This window comes from Hyla sarda, unplaced genomic scaffold (assembly GCF_029499605.1).
Source record: "Hyla sarda isolate aHylSar1 unplaced genomic scaffold, aHylSar1.hap1 scaffold_1147, whole genome shotgun sequence".
In the NCBI taxonomy this organism is placed as follows: Eukaryota; Metazoa; Chordata; class Amphibia; order Anura; family Hylidae; genus Hyla; species Hyla sarda.
The window spans coordinates 88,054-111,834 of record NW_026607768.1 but is presented as its reverse complement, the minus strand read 5'-3'; the positions used below and the strand labels follow the sequence as shown (position 1 = coordinate 111,834).

Below are 23,781 nucleotides of genomic sequence, written 5' to 3'. Positions count from 1 at the left end.
TCCCTTTGGTTACATACACAACAAAGCTGGGTTGTTGTTGTTTACACTCTGCAAGGCCTGTGGAAGTGAGTGACATCATAGCACTGTAGTTCTGAGGGTTCAAGATGGATGCAACAATCTCCTGTTGCTTCTATGAAGGCCGTAATAGACGACATCACCAAACAGCTCCATAGTCACATACACAGCAAAGGAGAGATGTTGTTTACACCTAGTGATGTCAGTGGTATTGAGTGACATCACAGCACAGTGCTAAGGCTCCTGGGCCTGGACACAGCAGCGGCTGCAATATCTCAACGGAGAATACGTTTATATCTATGTGTGTGTGTGCGCATATATATATATATATATATATATATATATATATATTTCTCCGCCGAAATCACTTTTAAACCCATTTCCACCTTTTTTTCCCTTCTCTTCCTCTTACTTTTTTTTCACGTTTTTTTACGTTTTTCTCCTTTTCGCCTCTTTTCTGGGCGTATTATTCTTCTTTTTCTTCTTTTTTTTCGTCTAATGCATACCCCATCAGTGCAGCAATGCTTATTCAATACCGCCAGCAGATGGAGACACTGGGGGATAATTTTCTAAGGATTTATACTGATTTTTCCTGTCTGAATTTGTCGCACAGAAAGTTGCAGGCCAAATATGTGTGACATTTCTGCGACTTTAGCTTCTAGAGCATTTTTACAACATTATACATAGGTGCTGAATACATAAAAAGCGACTGTTCAGCGACAGACAAGTCGCATCGGCTGAAAGTAGGCCAGAATGTCAGTCCATGTTGGAGCAGGTTTAGATACAGTCTGAAGCATAGATCTCAAAGTCTGTGCACAGAATTTAGCAAGGGCCTCGCACCTTCTGATGCATCAGGTAGGTGCACAATAGCATAGCCTAACCCTCTGTACTTTGGTCTATATTGATGCGGGACATAGACAGCCAGCTGATGACCAATCCATTAGTGCAATGGATGGCTGGAAGCATTTGTCTTTGCCTTTGCAATACCACAGAAGCAATGCATGGTCAATGTACAGCAATGACACACCTGTGTGAACAGCCAGGAGACCCCCCCCCCCCCCCCCCCATGTTATGTTACATAGTTACATAGTTAGTACGGTCGAAAAAAGACATATGTCCATCACGTTCAACCAGGGAATTAAGGGGTAGGGGTGTGGCGCGATATTGGGGAAGGGATGAGATTTTATATTTCTTCATAAGCATTAATCTTATTTTGTCAATTAGGAACCCACCCGCTATCAAGGCAGCTGCCTATCATGTCATGCCCTACCTGCACAGGTGTGCTGGCTACTCAAATGATCCAATTAAGGAGGCCATTTAGTCAGCAGCAGCAGAAGTCCTGTGCCTGGACGCTCCAACAGGGGCCAGACACAAGCAGAAGCAGAAGCAGCAGAAGCAGCAGCAGCACCACCTTTTGTTTTTTGGCTGCAGCAGCAGCAAGGCCCACAGGGCTGGCTAGCTGGCTAGCCAGCAAGCAGGTAGCAATGAAAGTAGGAATCTTTCTTTTTAACCCTGTAAGGGGGTGGTGCACTGTACCCGAAGATACTGCCATATCGGGTCAATGCATAGGGCGACGGAAGCAAGCTTCGAAATCGGCCCCCGTTCTCAAAAATCCATTTAATATATGGTCCCCAGATAGGGGACGTATCAGATATTAAACTGATAAGAACAGATTTTTTTTTTTTTTTATTATCTTTTTTTTTTTTTTTTTTTTTTTTTTTTTTTCCTCAGTTACAGACTATTGTTTGGACGATCATCAGGTCACCTACCAAGACTCGTCACTTAAAACAATATCTGAAAAAACATCATACGGAAAAAACTAACTAAGGGAACCGAGTGCCAAGAAAAAGTGACCAAACAACAAAACAAAAAAACATGTCAAAAACAATCACAGAAATTGGTCAAAAACTTACAGCTTTCTCCTTTACGTACTTCTTATAAATTTTTCCATCGTGTATGCATCCAGATTTTCTCCGCTTCTTCTTCACCAATTCTCTTTTTGTCCAGTAGAAAGATAGTAAAAATCCTTCCTAAAAACAATCTTTTCAATTCCCTCGGAGAAATAACAACATTTTTAAAAACAAGCAAATTGCGTGAGTCCCATAAAACCTCTTTAAAAACAGAAAAAAGAATCCAATTAGTACGTGTATCTTCCTTTTTACTAAGATCTTGACCAATAAAAACTTTCTCAAAAGAAAAACTGTTATATCCAGTGAGTTGGATTAAAAACTTCTTTAAAAACATAAAAAATTCTTTTGCATAAAAACAGTCCCAATAAAGGTGCACTAAGTCTTCTCTACCTCCACAACCCTCTCTTGGGCATCTGTCACTTATTCTCAAACCTCTTCCATTTAAAAAAGATCGGGTTGGGAGGCAGCCATGAAAGGACATCCAACTAACGTCTTTTTGTCTGTTTGATAGTCCAATAACTTTAAAAAACTTCCAAATCTTCACAGACTGAGCATTAGTGCAGAATGGTACTTCATATAATCTCTCATTTTTCCTTATTTCTTGTTCTATTTTCTTTTTATCAGGTTCACCTAAAGAGCTCAAACCAAATTGATCATTGAAAGACCTGAGGAGCACATAGAAGGTAGGTATCACATGTGCTATGGGTCTCCTCAAATCCCTCTCACACCAGCCCCATTTGGAAAACAACCATCCTGCAAGGTATTTACTCATGTCTGCCGCCCTATTATTGCACTGTATCAATTTAAAAATTAAAAGAAAATAGTGCACCTTTAAAAACAGATCAATGTTTGGAAAGTTATATCCGCCCAAATTCATACTCTTCATCACTTCTTCTCTTCTCATTTTCTCCATCTTAGACCCCCAGAAGAACACAAAAAGCTTCCTTGTGACTCTCCTAGTCCATAACTTCCCTGGAGGAAGCACCATAGCCGTATACAAGAGAAGCGGTAGGATTACAGACTTAATGATAAGAACTTTCCCTTTAAGTGACAAGTTCCTTAACCTCCAGAAGGATAGCTTCTTCTCAATTTTACTGTCCAAAGTCTCATAACTTTTCTTTCCTTTGAGGTCTTTATCAAATATCACTCCTAGCACTTCAATGTCTTCTTTTTCCTTAACACCATCCACTACTATATTCTCTTGGTTCCCAAAACTGCATAATTGGCACTTCCCCCAGTTCACATTCATCCCAGCCACACAACAAAAAATCCTCACATGCAAATTTACTCTGTTGAGATCTGCTTGGGATGTACAAGTAAAAACCACATCGTCCATATAACTTAAAACCTTTAACTTACTACCATCACTACCTGGAATAAAAACACCACTCACACATTTATCTTTCTGCACATTCTTCAACAGGCCCTCTATAACGCATATAAACAGAATTGGGGAGAGTGGGCATCCCTGTCTGACTCCAGACAAGACATTAAAAGCAGGCCCCACATGCCCATTTACTAAAATCTGACTTGTCACCCCATGATAAAAACTCATAATAACAGATAATAACTTTTCTGGAATACCTAAGTGTTTTAGAGCAATGAACATAAAATCATGTGCAACCTTATCATAAGCCTTTTCGAAATCTATGGACTCAACAAACAGTGCATTCTTGTTAAAGTTACTGTAATAAATAGAGTCTCTTAAAAGCAATAAATTATCTGTTATTTTTCTTTTCGGTACTGCACAAACTTGGTATTCTCCCACAAGGTGGTCCACTACATCACTCAGTCTATTAGCCACAATCTTAGCAATTATCTTGTAGTCACAATTTAATAAAGTTATAGGTCTCCAATTTTTAAGATCTCTGCCATCACCTTTTTTATGAATTAATGTTATGACCCCTTTCTTCATAGATTCAGCTAAAACACCTGAGTTAAAAACATATTGCACCACCCGTGTAAACTCTTTACTTAAAATATTCCAGAACGCGGAATAAAACTCAGCGGGGAGACCATCACAGCCTGGTGTCTTCCCTTTGGCCATCTTATCCAGGGCCTGCTTGATCTCCCCTTCACTAACATCATCAATCAAAAAATCTACTTTTTCAACAGGAACATTATTCTCCAAAATATTACAATAATCATTCATCTCCGTCTCACTGGCTCTGCTCTTATTACTAAAGAGTGTCTCATAAAATCTGCCAATCTCCTTCACCATCTCCTCTCCAAAAACTTCCCCCGTAGGGGTAAAAACAGATTTAAAAACACCTTTAGCATTAAAACATTTTTTAAAGAAATACCGTGTACACTGCTCATTTTCTTCTAGGTGCTGCACTTTAGACTTATATACAATATTCCTTCCCTTTTCCAACAACCTTTTTTTCATCTCCCCCTTCACCTTAACAATCTCATCCTCCACCTCCACACCAACACGTTTAAACTTATAGAGAGTCTCTAACCGGGATACAAGCCTTTCATCACTCCTCCTCTTCTCTTGTGCTCTCTTTATGCAAAACATCTTAAAGAAATTAGAAAACTCTCCTTTAGCCCATTCCCACCACACTAAGACATTACTAAAATCAGGTTGTTTAGAAACACAGGATAAAAACACATGATTAAAACCAGCCATTACTTCCTCATCTTCCAATAGACTTACATTTAATTTCCAGAGCCCCCTCCCAAAATGAAGGGACTCTGTGACACTTATCTCAGCCGACACCATCTTGTGGTCTGAGAAAGTTGACATCATTTGATTGCACCGGACCACCTTAATCCCATCAGAGACCAGGATGTAATCGATCCGGGATTTACAGCGGCCACTATCTGATATGTACGTATATCTTTCATCAGTGCTAACCATCAGTCCAACATCAGTAAAATGCAAGTCTTGAATAATTTGATTTAAAACATTGGAAGTAATATCAGTTCTAACCTCAGCAGAGCTCTCACGATCATTGACGGATCTAATGCAGTTAAAATCGCCAACAATAATAGTATCTTCACGACCAGGGATAAAAAACTTAAGGGACTCTAAAAAAGACAAACGTGCTTGTTTTTCTGCTGGAGCATACACATTAAAAATTCTCATCCTCTGGCCCAAAACCTCAAAAATTAAAACCATACAACGACCAGGTACTAAAGTTTGGCAATTTAAAACTTTAATGTCCCTGTTTCGCAATAAAATCCCAACACCTTCATTTTTGTTTTCTGCACATGTGGACCAGAAGGACTGCCCACACTTCCACTCATTTGCATAAGGTGCTGACTTTATTGCACACTCCTGTAAACATATCACATCACTTCTAACATTCTCAAGAATATCAAAAATTGCAGCTCTCCTAATTTCAGACTCAATACTTCTTACATTAATAGTTGTTACAACCAAAGTCATAATAACTAGGAAAAGAAAACCAAATGCTTTAAAATCCATCTTAACTTAGAAATTAACATTTTGGCCTTCAACTTTCCTATGTAAACTTGCAAAACAATCAGGCGACCCTATGTTAGAGTCCCTGTCTATTTCATTATCACTACCAAGAACAAGGGCTTCCTGATCCTCAGACCAGCTCCCTGTCTTACACCTTTTATTCACAACCTGCACATCCTCATCTTCCTCCTCCTCTTCTTCCTTACTGCGAGAAACTCTCTGACCAGGTGTTAGAGATCTCTGAGATGACCCAACAACCTCCATTCCCTCCTCCTCCCCCACAATTGGGTTTGGACATTCAATATCATCCATAGCCTCTTCACTAGAAGGAACATCACCATACACTGTCTCAATTTTCTCCACCACTTTCACTTTTTTTGCTTTTTTCTTTTTCACCAAGGTAAATTCACCTCCCACACCTGTCTCCTCACCAGTCACAGCAGTGGAAACACCCTCCTCCCCTGACCTCTCCTGAGTGCTAATGTGCTCCACTATCACAGAACTTTCCTCAGCCACCTGTGCCACATTAACACTCACACTCACACTCTCACCAACTCCAGGAACAAACCTCCCTCCCCCTTTTTCTCTTTGCTCTCCTCTATTCCCAGCTGCATCAGCATAACTTCTCTTCTTTTTATACCACATATCACAGCCTCTTGCCAAATGTTCCTCACTTCCACAGATATCACATGTCTTCTTCTCTGTACAAATACTTGCTTCATGACCAGTTTTCCCACAATTTCTGCAACATTCTCCTTTCTCAGGGCAATAATCCTGCACATGGCCATAGGCATGGCACTTTCTACAATATTGCAACTGGCCTTCATAAAAGCAGAAACCTCTCTCTCCTCCGATAGAAAACACCTGTGGTATGCTCTTCCTTCCATCTTGCATTCCTTCATCTTTTTTAAATTTTACAATAAACTTTCTCTTACAATTAAAGTACCCAAACTTGTTCTTAAGTCTTCCTATAAATTTCACTTCCTCGCAATACCGGAACAAAAAGTTTGTAACCATTTCATCAGAAACCTTAGGATTATACATGTGGACAATTACTACCTTTGTTGTATTCATAAATAACGGTTCCACTTTAATCTTCTTCATTATAGCAGGCTCACTTTTCCTCTTCATTTCTTCAAGATCCATATAGACTCTCTGGCAAATCTCAGAACCACAAAAAGTAATATCATAAATTCCTTGCCTAGGAAAATCCTGTATAGCCAATACATTCCATACCTGTAGGTAATCAAGCTTGCGAAGAATCTCCACAACGATTTGGTCAAGTCCGATCGTCCCCCGGTGCTCGCCAGGAACGTAGATCCGCACCGTGTCCTCAAGTCCACGCGCCTTCTCGCTCATTTTTGCAGGTAAAACCCACGATCGCAGCTCAGCAACAATCCAGGGCCCCCCGTAAAGAGGGCCCCGATCACCACTCCTTTCAACCCAAACCACGCACAGAAATCCACACGTGATCTTAGCCAAAAGGCCGAGAAGCGATAACCGTGAAAGGGGCGGGCCCAACAAGGTCCCCTTCATGGGCACTATCACTGCTTGCTGTCAGGGAGGCTGCCAGACAATTTTCCATGCACACTCTGGGCTGGGGGGCAGTCAACCACCAGTACACACAGCAGAACCTAAACCCATACCATTATTGCTAAGCAGCAAGACAGGGGCCCATTGCACTCCCACGGGGCCTTTTTAAATGCAATCCATAACCCGGATTTGCCAGGAACCCTTCTTACTCCTCCTACTTGCATGTGACACTGGGCTTAGGATCTGCATAGGAAACACACACACAAGCACACACCTACCTTTGTTGCCTGCAGATGCCTCCTTGGCTGTCCCCAAACGGTATCAAACCAACACCCACGGGAAGCTGTAAGCATAGAGGACATGCCTGCACCCCATTGGACTTACCTGTGTGGGTTAAATCCGGGTTATTTGACAACCTATGGCGGTGATGGTTCTGCTCAGGCAGAGCAGTGCTGATGCTCCTCATAAAGCTGTCGCTGCTGTGAAGGTTCTAGGTGACATCACAAATCCCTTTGGTTACATACACAACAAAGCTGGGTTGTTGTTGTTTACACTCTGCAAGGCCTGTGGAAGTGAGTGACATCATAGCACTGTAGTTCTGAGGGTTCAAGATGGATGCAACAATCTCCTGTTGCTTCTATGAAGGCCGTAATAGACGACATCACCAAACAGCTCCATAGTCACATACACAGCAAAGGAGAGATGTTGTTTACACCTAGTGATGTCAGTGGTATTGAGTGACATCACAGCACAGTGCTAAGGCTCCTGGGCCTGGACACAGCAGCGGCTGCAATATCTCAACGGAGAATACGTTTATATCTATGTGTGTGTGTGCGCATATATATATATATATATATATATATATATATATATATATATATATATTTCTCCGCCGAAATCACTTTTAAACCCATTTCCACCTTTTTTTCCCTTCTCTTCCTCTTACTTTTTTTTCACGTTTTTTTACGTTTTTCTCCTTTTCGCCTCTTTTCTGGGCGTATTATTCTTCTTTTTCTTCTTTTTTTTCGTCTAATGCATACCCCATCAGTGCAGCAATGCTTATTCAATACCGCCAGCAGATGGAGACACTGGGGGATAATTTTCTAAGGATTTATACTGATTTTTCCTGTCTGAATTTGTCGCACAGAAAGTTGCAGGCCAAATATGTGTGACATTTCTGCGACTTTAGCTTCTAGAGCATTTTTACAACATTATACATAGGTGCTGAATACATAAAAAGCGACTGTTCAGCGACAGACAAGTCGCATCGGCTGAAAGTAGGCCAGAATGTCAGTCCATGTTGGAGCAGGTTTAGATACAGTCTAAAGCATAGATCTCAAAGTCTGTGCACAGAATTTAGCAAGGGCCTCGCACCTTCTGATGCATCAGGTAGGTGCACAATAGCATAGCCTAACCCTCTGTACTTTGGTCTATATTGATGCGGGACATAGACAGCCAGCTGATGACCAATCCATTAGTGCAATGGATGGCTGGAAGCATTTGTCTTTGCCTTTGCAATACCACAGAAGCAATGCATGGTCAATGTACAGCAATGACACACCTGTGTGAACAGCCAGGAGACCCCCCCCCCCCCCCCCATGTTATGTTACATAGTTACATAGTTAGTACGGTCGAAAAAAGACATATGTCCATCACGTTCAACCAGGGAATTAAGGGGTAGGGGTGTGGCGCGATATTGGGGAAGGGATGAGATTTTATATTTCTTCATAAGCATTAATCTTATTTTGTCAATTAGGAACATTCAGCACCCACCCGCTATCAAGGCAGCTGCCTATCATGTCATGCCCTACCTGCACAGGTGTGCTGGCTACTCAAATGATCCAATTAAGGAGGCCATTTAGTCAGCAGCAGCAGAAGTCCTGTGCCTGGACGCTCCAACAGGGGCCAGACACAAGCAGAAGCAGAAGCAGCAGAAGCAGCAGCAGCACCACCTTTTGTTTTTTGGCTGCAGCAGCAGCAAGGCCCACAGGGCTGGCTAGCTGGCTAGCCAGCAAGCAGGTAGCAATGAAAGTAGGAATCTTTCTTTTTAACCCTGTAAGGGGGTGGTGCACTGTACCCGAAGATACTGCCATATCGGGTCAATGCATAGGGCGACGGAAGCAAGCTTCGAAATCGGCCCCCGTTCTCAAAAATCCATTTAATATATGGTCCCCAGATAGGGGACGTATCAGATATTAAACTGATAAGAACAGATTTTTTTTTGATTGAAAGAGCTTTATTTACCGTTCAGTCATTACAAGTCGTACAATAAATTACAGTCACACAAAGCATGATAGTACAATACACAGCAAAGGTTCCCTAAGCTATACATCGCACACCATGCTACTCTAACATTCAGCTCAATCCTGCAATATAAAGGCACAAGAGATCAAACAAAAACCAAATAATACAATCTGTGATCGGGGTAGGGGTGTGGGCGACTATGTGGGGGTAGGGAGGGGGCGGATCACAGGGCCAAACTGTTGGGCTGTATCTTCAGGGAGACATGGGAGAAGGAGAGGGGTCTTCACTCCTCTTCTTCCTCATCAACGGCCGAGCTGTCCAAGATGGAATAGTCTCTAAGCAGGTTCTTGATGAACCTGCGGCAGTCCCGGACGGACATGTTTTCCCTGTTGATCACGAGGCGGTTCCTGGCAAGCCACACTGCGTCCTTAAAACAGTTCATAAGGCGCCAGGCCTCCTGGATGGCCTCCACGTCGTGGGTCCCAGGGAACAGGCCGTAAAGCACCGAATGGTACGATAGGCAGCTCCTGGGCACTGAGTCTCTGAGTTCATGTTCTAGGGCGTCCAACAGACCCTGTGCAAAGGGGCACTGCCAAAACACGTGGAAAGATGTTTCCTCCACGTAGGGGCAACGGGGGCAGTACCGGGTCTTGCACAGGTTGCGGGCATGCATGAATGACCTGAGAGAGAGACCTCCCATGACGGCCATCCACGACAAGTCCTTGTGTCCATTGGTAAGCCGCTTTGAGGCCACATTGTTCCAAACTGTCTCTGCAGTGGCTGCGGGGAGTCCCGGAACCAGCTCGGTCGAGTCCTTAGCTCGGATGAGCTTGTGGATTGTCTTTGGCTTCCATAGGTCTGGTTTCAGTCCTTCCAGCTGGTGCTCCCTCACAAACCGGACAACATCCCCATAGAACCAGGGAGTGTTCCAGTTGTAAGGGATGGAGCTGTCCCACTTGTCCCAGCCCAGCTGTCTCCAGAGGGGCATGAGAAGCAAGCGAGACATGGACCTGCCCGCTGAGCCAGTCTTTTCTACAAGAGTCCGCTGCACCGTGACACATGCAAAGGAGGCCCTCAGCAGAGCGGGGATGTCGGGTATTCCCTTCCCACCCTTGCGGGGTTCCTTGTACATCACGGTCCTCTTGACTCTGTCCATTTTGCCCCAGATGAAGCCAAACACTGTCCGGGTGATGGCCTTGCAAACGGTGGTATGGGGAGGCCAGGCCTGTGCGGTATATTGGAGCACAGGCAAAACTTCACTCCGCAGGACAAGTGCCTTGCCTTCCATCGTGAGCTTTCTGGAGCTCCACAGTCCGATCTTTGAGTTTATCCTTCCTAGTCGGTCTTGCCAAGACTTAAGGGCCGCTCCTTCCTTCCCGAACCAGACTCCAAGAATTTGAATGAAGTCCGGCTTAATAGTAAAGGGGAAGGGGGCGGAAGAAGCCAGGTGCCACTCCCCGAAGAGCATGGCCTCCGACTTCCCGCAGTTGACTTTTGCCCCCGAAGCTCTGCCGAAGTCCTCGCAGGTCTGGACGAGTGCAGTCACCGAACGCTGGTCAGCGCAGAAGACGGTCACGTCGTCCATGTAGAGCGAGCACTTGACCTCGTGGCGATCTGGTCCTGGTGCGGTGATCCCTCTGATCTCTCCATTCTGCCGGATAGTCTCAGCGAAGAGCTCTATAACACAAACAAAAAGGAGAGGTGAAAGAGGGCAGCCTTGTCTAACCCCTGAAAGAATAGGAAAGGGGTCAGTCTTCCAGCCGTTCACCAACACCGTGCTGTAAATGTCAAAATACATAACGTTAACAAAAGAGCAAAACATCTTCCCCAGACCCAGCCTGCGCAAAACCCTGTCCATGAATGCGTGGGAGACACGGTCGAACGCCTTCTCCTGATCTAAGCTGACCAGGGCGGCGCGGCCCCCGCGGTCCTGGATGTAATGGACCGTGTCTCTCACAAGGGCAAGGCTGTCGGCAATCCTGCGGCCAGGAATGCTGCAGGTCTGGTCCGGATGGACGATCTGCCCCATGACAGGTTTCAGCCTGTTGGCCAGCACCTTGGCGAGGATCTTGTAGTCCACGTTCAGGAGAGAGATGGGACGCCAGTTTTTCAGGTCACATCTCTCCCCCTTCCGCTTATACAAGATCGTGATCATCCCTTCCCTCAACGACGGAGGCATTCTGCCCCCCACCACCATCTCCTCGTACACCTCCAACAGGTCCGGACAGATCAGGTCACCCAGCGCTACGTAGAGCTCGGCCGGGAGACCGTCACTGCCCGGGGTCCTGCCGGGCTTAAAGGATTTAGCGGCAGAGAGCAGCTCCCCCACCGTCAAGGGATCGTCCATAGCCGCCGCACCTGCGGGATCAACAACGTTAGTGACACCTGACAGGAACCTCTCGGCGGCTTCGGGGTCGAATGACTTGGGGGCGTAGAGGTTGCCGTAGAAGTCGTGGACGACCCCCATCACTTCCTCCTTGCCGCTCCTCATGTGTCCGGTCTCATCTCGTAGCTCAGTCAGGGGCGTGTGGCCGGCATGGAGCTTCCTGAAAAAGAAAGAGTTACATTTCTCACCCTTCTCCAGGTTCTCCACCTTGGAACGAAAGACGATTCGCTTGGATTCCTCCTCAAAGTGCCTTTTCAAGCTCTTTTTGGTCTCCTCCAGCTCCTCCCTGACGTCCCAGCCACACTGGAGCAGGTCCTGCAGGGACCGCAGCTCGCGCTGCAGTTTCCTCAAGTCCCACTTCTTCGCACACGCCTGTTGTCTGCCTTTTGCCTGAAAGAAACAACGGAATTCGACTTTAACATATTCCCACCAATCGCTGATGCACTTGAACAGACATTTGTCATTTCGCCATACAAGGTACGCATCCCTAAGTTCCTCCATGACCTCCCTCTGCTCCAACAGGGCACAATTCAACTTCCAGGAGCCTGGGCCAGGTGGGAATCCATGGCCCAGAGTCCCCCGGAATCGAATGGCCCTGTGGTCAGAGAAGAAGCAGGGGACCATAGAGTACGACACCTTTCTGACTGCTCTCGAAGTGAAGATGAAGTCTATCCGAGAACGGAGCGAGCCATCGGGGCGGCTCCACGTATAGTTTACGGAGCCGTTCCCGATGGACCCGACAACGTCCTGCAAGGATGCCTCCGTCACCATCTCAATCAGCAGTTTAGACGTCACGTCCAGGTTGGCGGATGTGCCAGAACTGCGCCCGTCCACCTCAATGGGGCAGTTGAAGTCACCACCCAACACTACTGCCCTAGTGGTGGCGAGTTCAGCCCGCAGGGCCTGGAGAACCTCCAGTCGGACATCCCTCTCAGGGGAGGCATACACGTTGATGAGCCGCACGGGCTCACCCGCCCAGGAACCGTCTGCGACAAGAAGTCTGCCACAGACGAGCTCCCGGACGGAATCAAGTGCAAAGTTACCTCCCCTGATCAGGATGGCCAACCCCGCAGACCTATTGTCGCCCCCACCAGACCAGTAGGAAGGGCCGTGAGGCCACTGCCTGGCCAGATTGTTGTAAGACCTAGAAACAGACAAAGCACATTCCTGCAACATGTAAACATCACACCTCTGGGAATCTAAGAACGTAAGAACAGTCTGAAATCTAAACCAAGCTCTAATACTCCTCACATTAATGCAGAAGATGTTGAGATCAGCCATGGGAATAAAAAGAGAGGTTAGTTCTGATACTAGTTACCAGTCTGGTCGGACGGGTCCTCTTCTCTGGCGCCTGTCGGCTCGTGTGGCTTCTCGTAGCGCCCTTCCAAGAACTCGTCGTAGACCGTGTTGGACGGAGTGTCCAGGATTTTCTTGACCTCTGGGTCCTGCAGCAGCTCCTCCATAGATTGAGCTTGGACTGGCTCTGCTTGGACCTGTTCCACTTGGGCCTGCTCCATCACGCCCTACCTGCACAGGTGTGCTGGCTACTCAAATGATCCAATTAAGGAGGCCATTTAGTCAGCAGCAGCAGAAGTCCTGTGCCTGGACGCTCCAACAGGGGCCAGACACAAGCAGAAGCAGAAGCAGCAGAAGCAGCAGCAGCACCACCTTTTGTTTTTTGGCTGCAGCAGCAGCAAGGCCCACAGGGCTGGCTAGCTGGCTAGCCAGCAAGCAGGTAGCAATGAAAGTAGGAATCTTTCTTTTTAACCCTGTAAGGGGGTGGTGCACTGTACCCGAAGATACTGCCATATCGGGTCAATGCATAGGGCGACGGAAGCAAGCTTCGAAATCGGCCCCCGTTCTCAAAAATCCATTTAATATATGGTCCCCAGATAGGGGACGTATCAGATATTAAACTGATAAGAACAGATACTACACTTGATCTTAGCCAAAAGGCCGAGAAGCGATAACCGTGAAAGGGGCGGGCCCAACAAGGTCCCCTTCATGGGCACTATCACTGCTTGCTGTCAGGGAGGCTGCCAGACAATTTTCCATGCACACTCTGGGCTGGGGGGCAGTCAACCACCAGTACACACAGCAGAACCTAAACCCATACCATTATTGCTAAGCAGCAAGACAGGGGCCCATTGCACTCCCACGGGGCCTTTTTAAATGCAATCCATAACCCGGATTTGCCAGGAACCCTTCTTACTCCTCCTACTTGCATGTGACACTGGGCTTAGGATCTGCATAGGAAACACACACACAAGCACACACCTACCTTTGTTGCCTGCAGATGCCTCCTTGGCTGTCCCCAAACGGTATCAAACCAACACCCACGGGAAGCTGTAAGCATAGAGGACATGCCTGCACCCCATTGGACTTACCTGTGTGGGTTAAATCCGGGTTATTTGACAACCTATGGCGGTGATGGTTCTGCTCAGGCAGAGCAGTGCTGATGCTCCTCATAAAGCTGTCGCTGCTGTGAAGGTTCTAGGTGACATCACAAATCCCTTTGGTTACATACACAACAAAGCTGGGTTGTTGTTGTTTACACTCTGCAAGGCCTGTGGAAGTGAGTGACATCATAGCACTGTAGTTCTGAGGGTTCAAGATGGATGCAACAATCTCCTGTTGCTTCTATGAAGGCCGTAATAGACGACATCACCAAACAGCTCCATAGTCACATACACAGCAAAGGAGAGATGTTGTTTACACCTAGTGATGTCAGTGGTATTGAGTGACATCACAGCACAGTGCTAAGACTCCTGGGCCTGGACACAGCAGCGGCTGCAATATCTCAACGGAGAATACGTTTATATCTATGTGTGTGTGTGCGCATATATATATATATATATATATATATATATATATATATTTCTCCGACGAAATCACTTTTAAACCCATTTCCACCTTTTTTTCCCCTCTCTTCCTCTTACTTTTTTTTCACGTTTTTTTACGTTTTTCTCCTTTTCGCCTCTTTTCTGGGCGTATTATTCTTCTTTTTCTTCTTTTTTTTCGTCTAATGCATACCCCATCAGTGCAGCAATGCTTATTCAATACCGCCAGCAGATGGAGACACTGGGGGATAATTTTCTAAGGATTTATACTGATTTTTCCTGTCTGAATTTGTCGCACAGAAAGTTGCAGGCCAAATATGTGTGACATTTCTGCGACTTTAGCTTCTAGAGCATTTTTACAACATTATACATAGGTGCTGAATACATAAAAAGCGACTGTTCAGCGACAGACAAGTCGCATCGGCTGAAAGTAGGCCAGAATGTCAGTCCATGTTGGAGCAGGTTTAGATACAGTCTAAAGCATAGATCTCAAAGTCTGTGCACAGAATTTAGCAAGGGCCTCGCACCTTCTGATGCATCAGGTAGGTGCACAATAGCATAGCCTAACCCTCTGTACTTTGGTCTATATTGATGCGGGACATAGACAGCCAGCTGATGACCAATCCATTAGTGCAATGGATGGCTGGAAGCATTTGTCTTTGCCTTTGCAATACCACAGAAGCAATGCATGGTCAATGTACAGCAATGACACACCTGTGTGAACAGCCAGGAGACCCCCCCCCCCCCCCCATGTTATGTTACATAGTTACATAGTTAGTACGGTCGAAAAAAGACATATGTCCATCACGTTCAACCAGGGAATTAAGGGGTAGGGGTGTGGCGCGATATTGGGGAAGGGATGAGATTTTATATTTCTTCATAAGCATTAATCTTATTTTGTCAATTAGGAACTGTCACGATGCCGGCTGGCAGGTAGTGGATCCTCTGTGCCAGAGAGGGATTGGCGTGGACCGTGCTAGTGGACCGGTTCTAAGCCACTACTGGTTTTCACCAGAGCCCGCCGCAAAGCGGGATGGTCTTGCTGCGGCGGTAGTGACCAGGTCGTATCCACTAGCAACGGCTCACCTCTCTGGCTGCTGAAGATAGGCGCGGTACAAGGGAGTAGGCAAAAGCAAGGTCGGACGTAGCAGAAGGTCGGGGCAGGCAGCAAGGATCGTAGTCAGGGGCAACGGCAGAAGGTCTGGAAACACAGGCAAGGAACACACAAGGAACGCTTTCACTGGCACTAAGGCAACAAGATCCGGCGAGGGAGTGAAGGGGAAGTGAGGTGATATAGGGAAGTGCACAGGTGTGAACACTAATTGGAACCACTGCGCCAATCAGCGGCGCAGTGGCCCTTTAAATCGCAGAGACCCGGCGCGCGCGCGCCCTAGGGAGCGGGGCCGCGCGCGCCGGGACAGAACAGACGGAGAGCGAGTCAGGTAGGGGAGCCGGGGTGCGCATCGCGAGCGGGCGCTACCCGCATCGCGAATCGCATCCCGGCTGGCAGCGGAATCGCAGCGCCCCGGGTCAGAGGACGTGACCGGAGCGCTGCCGCGGGGAGAGTGAAGCGAGCGCTCCGGGGAGGAGCGGGGACCCGGAGCGCTCGGCGTAACAGTACCCCCCCCCTTGGGTCTCCCCCTCTTCTTAGAGCCTGAGAACCTGAGGAGCAGACTTTTGTCTAGGATGTTGTCCTCAGGTTCCCAGGATCTCTCTTCAGGACCACAACCCTCCCAGTCCACTAAAAAAAAATTTCGCCCTCTGACCTTTTTGGCAGCTAAAATTTCTTTGACCGAGAAGATGTCCGAGGAGCCGGAAACAGGAGTGGGAGGAACAGACTTGGGAGAAAAACGGTTGAGGATGAGTGGTTTGAGAAGAGAGACGTGAAAGGCATTAGGGATACGAAGAGAGGGAGGAAGAAGAAGTTTATAAGAGACAGGATTAATTTGACACAAAATTTTGAAAGGACCAAGATAGCGTGGTCCCAACTTGTAGCTAGGGACACGGAAGCGGACATATTTAGCGGAGAGCCATACCTTGTCTCCAGGGGAAAAAACGGGGGGAGCTCTTCTTTTCTTATCCGCGAACTTCTTCATGCGTGATGAAGCCTGTAAGAGAGAATTTTGGGTCTCTCTCCATATGATGGAAAGGTCACGAGAAATTTCATCCACAGCGGGCAGACCAGAGGGCAAGGGAGTAGGGAGGGGGGGAAGAGGGTGACGGCCGTACACCACGAAAAATGGGGATTTGGAGGAAGACTCAGAGACCCTGAAGTTATACGAGAATTCGGCCCATGGGAGGAGATCTGCCCAGTCATCCTGGCGGGAGGAAACAAAATGTCGCAAATAATCACCCAAGATCTGGTTAATCCTTTCTACTTGTCCATTGGACTGGGGATGATATGCAGAAGAAAAATTTAATTTAATCTTGAGTTGTTTACAGAGAGCCCTCCAGAATTTAGACACGAATTGGACGCCTCTATCCGAGACAATCTGCGTAGGCAATCCGTGAAGACGAAAAATGTGTACAAAAAATTGTTTAACCAACTGAGGCGCAGAAGGAAGACCAGGAAGAGGGATGAAATGTGCCATTTTGGAGAATCGATCAACGACCACCCAAATAACAGTGTTGCCACGGGAAGGGGGTAAATCAGTAATAAAATCCATACCAATCAGAGACCAAGGCTGTTCGGGGACAGGCAGAGGATGAAGAAAACCAGCGGGCTTCTGGCGAGGAGTCTTATCCCGGGCACAGATAGTGCAGGCTCGCACAAAGTCCACAACATCCGTCTCCAGAGTCGGCCACCAATAGAAGCGGGAGATGAGTTGCACAGATTTCTTGATACCCGCATGACCTGCGAGATGGGAGGAGTGACCCCATTTGAGGATTCCGAGGCGTTGGCGAGGAGAAACAAAGGTCTTTCCTGGAGGAGTCTGCCTGATGGAGGCAGGAGAAGTGGAGATCAGGCAGTCAGGTGGAATGATGTGTTGCGGAGAGAGTTCAACTTCTGAGGCATCCGAGGAACGAGAGAGAGCATCGGCCCTAATGTTCTTATCGGCAGGACGAAAGTGAATCTCAAAATTAAATCGGGCAAAGAACAGAGACCACCGGGCCTGGCGAGGATTCAGCCGTTGGGCAGACTGGAGGTAGGAGAGGTTCTTGTGGTCGGTGTAGATAATAACAGGAGAACTTGATCCCTCCAGCAGATGCCTCCATTCCTCAAGTGCTAATTTAATGGCTAGAAGCTCTCGATCCCCGATGGAGTAGTTCCTCTCCGCTGGAGAGAAGGTCCTAGAGAAAAAACCACAAGTGACAGCATGCCCGGAAGAATTTTTTTGTAGAAGAACAGCTCCAGCTCCCACTGAGGAGGCATCAACCTCCAATAGGAAGGGTTTGGAAGGGTCAGGTCTGGAGAGGACGGGAGCCGAAGAAAAGGCAGACTTGAGTCGTTTAAAGGCGTCTTCTGCTTGAGGAGGCCAGGACTTGGGATCAGCATTTTTTTTGGTTAAAGCCACGATAGGAGCCACAATGGTAGAAAAATGTGGAATAAATTGCCTGTAATAATTGGCGAACCCCAAAAAGCGTTGGATAGCACGGAGTCCGGAGGGGCGTGGCCAATCTAAGACGGCAGAGAGTTTGTCTGGATCCATCTGTAGTCCCTGGCCAGAGACCAAATATCCTAGAAAAGGAAGAGATTGGCATTCAAACAGACATTTCTCAATTTTGGCATAGAGTTGGTTGTCACGAAGTCTCTGAAGAACCATACGGACATGCTGGCGGTGTTCTTCTAGATTGGCAGAAAAAATTAGGATATCGTCCAGATATACAACAACACAGGAGTATAACAGATCACGAAAAATTTCATTGACAAAGTCTTGGAAGACGGCAGGGGCGTTGCACAGTCCAAAGGGCATGACCAGATACTCAAAGTGTCCATCTCTGGTGTTAAATGCCGTTTTCCACTCGTCCCCCTCTCTGATGCGGATGAGGTTATAGGCGCCTCTTAAGTCCAATTTAGTGAAGATGTGGGCACCTTGGAGGCGATCAAAGAGTTCAGAGATGAGGGGTAAGGGGTAGCGGTTCTTAACCGTGATTTTATTAAGACCGCGGTAGTCAATGCAAGGACGTAGGGAGCCATCCTTTTTGGACACAAAGAAAAATCCGGCTCCGGCAGGAGAGGAGGATTTACGGATAAAGCCCTTTTTTAGATTCTCCTGGACGTATTCGGACATGGCAAGAGTCTCTGGGGCAGAGAGAGGATAAATTCTGCCCCGGGGTGGAGTAGTGCCCGGGAGGAGGTCGATAGGGCAATCATAAGGCCTGTGAGGAGGTAGAGTCTCAGCTTGTTTTTTGCAGAAAACATCCGCGAAGTCCATATAGGCCTTAGGGAGACCGGTTACTGGAGGAACCACAGAGTTACGGCAAGGGTTACTGGGAACCGGTTTTAGACAGTTCTTGGAACAAGAGGACCCCCAACTCTTGATCTCCCCAGTGGACCAATCCAGGGTAGGGGAATGAAGTTGAAGCCAGGGAAGTCCAAGGAGAATTTCCGAGGTGCAATTGGGGAGGACCAAAAGTTCAATCCTCTCATGATGAGATCCGATGCTCATAAGAAGGGGCTCCGTGCGGAAACGTATGGTACAGTCCAATCTTTCATTATTTACACAATTGATGTAGAGGGGTCTGGCGAGACTGGTCACCGGGATGTTGAACCTGTTGACGAGAGAGGCCAAAATAAAATTTCCTGCAGATCCAGAGTCCAAGAAGGCCACTGTAGAGAAGGAGAAGGCAGAGGCAGACATCCGCACAGGCACAGTAAGACGTGGAGAAGCTGAGTAGACATCAAGGACTGTCTCACCTTTGTGCGGAGTCAGCGTACGTCTTTCCAGGCGGGGAGGACGGATAGGACAATCTCTCAGGAAGTGTTCGGTACTAGCACAGTACAGGCAGAGGTTCTCCATACGGCGTCGTGTCCTCTCTTGAGGTGTCAGGCGAGACCGGTCGACCTGCATAGCCTCCACGGCGGGAGGCACAGGAACAGATTGCAGGGGACCAGAGGAGAGAGGAGCCGAGGAGAAGAAACGCCTCGTGCGAACAGAGTCCATATCTTGGCGGAGTTCCTGACGCCTTTCGGAAAAACGCATGTCAATGCGAGTGGCTAGGTGAATAAGTTCATGTAGATTAGCAGGAATTTCTCGTGCGGCCAGAACATCTTTAATGTTGCTGGATAGGCCTTTTTTGAAGGTCGCGCAGAGGGCCTCATTATTCCAGGACAATTCTGAAGCAAGAGTACAGAATTGTACGGCATACACGCCAACGGAAGAATTACCCTGGACCAGGTTCAACAGGGCAGTCTCAGCAGAAGAGGCTCGGGCAGGTTCCTCAAAGACACTTCGGATTTCCGAGAAGAAGGAGTGTACAGAGGCAGTGACGGGGTCATTGCGGTCCCAGAGCGGTGTGGCCCATGACAGGGCTTTTCCAGACAGAAGGCTGACTACGAAAGCCACCTTAGACCTTTCAGTGGGAAACAGGTCCGACATCATCTCCAGATGCAGGGAACATTGGGAAAGAAAGCCACGGCAAAACTTAGAGTCCCCATCAAATTTATCCGGCAAGGATAAGCGTATCCCAGGAGCGGCCACTCGCTGCGGAGGAGGTGCAGGAGCTGGCGGAGGAGATGACTGCTGAAGCTGTGGTAGTAACTGTTGTAGCATAACGGTCAGTTGAGACAGCTGTTGGCCTTGTTGCGCTATCTGTTGTGACTGCTGGGCGACCACCGTGGTGAGGTCAGCGACAACTGGCAGAGGAACTTCAGCGGGATCCATGGCCGGATCTACTGTCACGATGCCGGCTGGCAGGTAGTGGATCCTCTGTGCCAGAGAGGGATTGGCGTGGACCGTGCTAGTGGACCGGTTCTAAGCCACTACTGGTTTTCACCAGAGCCCGCCGCAAAGCGGGATGGTCTTGCTGCGGCGGTAGTGACCAGGTCGTATCCACTAGCAACGGCTCACCTCTCTGGCTGCTGAAGATAGGCGCGGTACAAGGGAGTAGGCAAAAGCAAGGTCGGACGTAGCAGAAGGTCGGGGCAGGCAGCAAGGATCGTAGTCAGGGGCAACGGCAGAAGGTCTGGAAACACAGGCAAGGAACACACAAGGAACGCTTTCACTGGCACTAAGGCAACAAGATCCGGCGAGGGAGTGAAGGGGAAGTGAGGTGATATAGGGAAGTGCACAGGTGTGAACACTAATTGGAACCACTGCGCCAATCAGCGGCGCAGTGGCCCTTTAAATCGCAGAGACCCGGCGCGCGCGCGCCCTAGGGAGCGGGGCCGCGCGCGCCGGGACAGAACAGACGGAGAGCGAGTCAGGTAGGGGAGCCGGGGTGCGCATCGCGAGCGGGCGCTACCCGCATCGCGAATCGCATCCCGGCTGGCAGCGGAATCGCAGCGCCCCGGGTCAGAGGACGTGACCGGAGCGCTGCCGCGGGGAGAGTGAAGCGAGCGCTCCGGGGAGGAGCGGGGACCCGGAGCGCTCGGCGTAACAGGAACATTCAGCACCCACCCGCTATCAAGGCAGCTGCCTATCATGTCATGCCCTACCTGCACAGGTGTGCTGGCTACTCAAATGATCCAATTAAGGAGGCCATTTAGTCAGCAGCAGCAGAAGTCCTGTGCCTGGACGCTCCAACAGGGGCCAGACACAAGCAGAAGCAGAAGCAGCAGAAGCAGCAGCAGCACCACCTTTTGTTTTTTGGCTGCAGCAGCAGCAAGGCCCACAGGGCTGGCTAGCTGGCTAGCCAGCAAGCAGGTAGCAATGAAAGTAGGAATCTTTCTTTTTAACCCTGTAAGGGGGTGGTGCACTGTACCCGAAGATACTGCCATATCGGGTCAATGCATAGGGCGACGGAAGCAAGCTTCGAAATCGGCCCCCGTTCTCAAAAATCCATTTAATATATGGTCCCCAGATAGGGGACGTATCAGATATTAAACTGATAAGAACAGATTTTTTTTTTTTTTTTTTTTTTTTTAAACCTTCAGGTTTGGACATTAAAACATCAAAATCCAACTCCATACTTCGTCACTTAGACTTTCTGTAGTAAAGTCCAACTCATCATTAGGTCTTTCTTTTTATTTTCAATTTCAAACAAACATAAATACCATCACCAATTACAAACTTACAAGATATCTCCATTTCAAAAACTTCCATATCCCCTCAGCATCCTTATCCCCCAAATTCTTCCTATCACACAAATAAACAACATATAACCTATCTAGAATCATCTTAATACAACCCTCCACCGACACGTTTTTTCTTTTGAATACACATAAATTCCTAACATCCCAAAGTACTTCTTTAATAATGGCAAGCAACACAAAAAAAACCCTTTCCTTATCTCTCCCTACCATACTAAGTCCAAACATAACCACATCATACGACATATACCTTATACCAGTCAATTCTTTAAACAGCAAACTCATCCCTTTCCACACACCTTGCGCCATTTCACAATTCCAAAATACATGCATCACACTCTCAATCCCATCACACCCATCTCTTGGACACCTCTCATACCTTCCAATCCCTCTATTTCTTTGAAATTCTCTTACCGGTAACGCACCATGCAAACTCTGCCATACTATCTCACGTTGTCTATTTGTTACTCCAACAGTCATTATACTCTTCCACACTCTCCCCACATCTACAGCTCTCACCATATTAATTGAACATTCAACTTCGTCTTTTTTAATGTACCCAATCATACTCTTTTTACTCACAAACACTTCTGGACCCACACCAATCAACCTATAATTCTCCAAAAATTTCACCACATATACATACCAACTAGGACACACAAAAGCATAAGGCACTCTCAAATCTCTTTCCAACCAACCCAATTTACATAACACACTGCCACCCAAATATCTCACCATACATGCACAACTCTTTTCACCTCCCATCATTCTTTTCAAAGCAAAAACAATATTCACACCCAGATACACATCAACATTCGGAAAGTCCATTCCTCCATTTTTACCATCTTTCATTACAATCTCTCTCTTAACTCTTTCCATCTTTGTACCCCACAAAAACACAAATAACATTCTTTTCACCTTTCGCAAAACCATATAACTTGGCGGAAACACAACAGCAACATATAACAGTATTGGCAAAATCACACTCTTCACTATCATAACCTTACCAACCATTGACAACTCTCTCAACCTCCAAAAATTCAATTTCTTTTGCACTCTCTTCCCCACATCCTCCCAACTATTTCTACCATCCAACCGTTCATCCATCTTCACCCCCAACACCTGAATAGGCCCTTCCACCCCTTCCATACCAACATCCTCACTCTGAGTCACACCACCAAAACATTTATATTCACTCTTTCCCCAATTGACCTTAAAACCAGACGCACCACAAAACAGACTTACCAATAACTTGGATCTTCTTACAGCCGCAACAGATTCACTTACCACACATACATCATCCATATAAGCCAACACTTTAACCTCTTTACCACGACCCCCCGGAACTCTCACACCTCTCACACATTTATCCTTACGCAATAATTCTAATAATGGTTCCATAGCACAAATAAAAGCAATAGGTGACAAGGGACATCCCTGTCTCACCCCTGAACATACTTTAATCTCCTCAGTCATCCATCCATTAATCAGAATCTTACTATACACTTCCTTATACAACATTCTCACAATATTCACAAAATCACCTGGAAACCCCATTTTAACTAGCACCTTAAACAAAAACCCATGCGACAAACGGTCAAAAGCTTTTTCAAAATCAATTGACAACACACGAACCACCTGCTTTCTACACATACCATCCCACAATATATCTCTCAACAAACACAAATTCTCACTAATTCTTCTTCCTGGCACACCACACACTTGCTCCTCCCCAATCACTTGCTCTATCACGTCCCTCATTCTATTTGTAATCAGCTTTGCAAATATTTTATAATCCACATTCAACAAAGTTATCGGCCTCCAATTCCTTACATCATTCACATCCCCTTTCTTATAAATCAAAACCACTATCCCACTCTTCATACTTTCCACCAATCTTCCATTAGCCCACATATACTTAAAGATACTCTCCATATCATCCTTCAGTACATCCCACAATTTCACATAAAACTCAGCCGGCAACCCATCCTCTCCAGGAGTCTTATTTTTAGCCATACTATCAACCGTCCTTTTAATTTCTTCCATTCCAATCTCTCTCATTAAACTCTCATACTCATTACAATCTACCTTCTTATCAATCACTTCCAGCACTTCCTCAGCCAAACCCCTATCACACTGTTTGACTGCATATAAGTCCTCATAAAACTCTTTCACCACATTCAGTACAGCTTTGCCTCTCACCAAACCACCATCCTTATCATACACACTCA

The 23,781-nt window shown here is 46.9% G+C and overlaps 2 non-coding genes and 2 pseudogenes across 2 annotated transcripts; all 4 read right to left on the bottom strand.

Moving 5' to 3' along the window:
• Positions 1 to 1,535: 1,535 nt before the first annotated feature.
• On the bottom strand, positions 1,536 to 1,708 carry LOC130302050 (U2 spliceosomal RNA; annotated as a pseudogene).
• Positions 1,709 to 8,949: 7,241 nt separating this feature from the next.
• LOC130302046 (U2 spliceosomal RNA) lies at positions 8,950 to 9,126 on the bottom strand (annotated as a pseudogene).
• A 4,169-nt stretch (positions 9,127 to 13,295) lies between these two features.
• On the bottom strand, positions 13,296 to 13,486 carry LOC130302040 (U2 spliceosomal RNA). Its single transcript, XR_008852365.1, has one exon. It is a non-coding gene; the product is annotated as a U2 spliceosomal RNA (small nuclear RNA).
• Positions 13,487 to 21,206: 7,720 nt separating this feature from the next.
• Positions 21,207 to 21,391, bottom strand: LOC130302049 (U2 spliceosomal RNA). The gene has a single exon (XR_008852371.1). It is a non-coding gene; the product is annotated as a U2 spliceosomal RNA (small nuclear RNA).
• Positions 21,392 to 23,781: the final 2,390 nt, after the last annotated feature.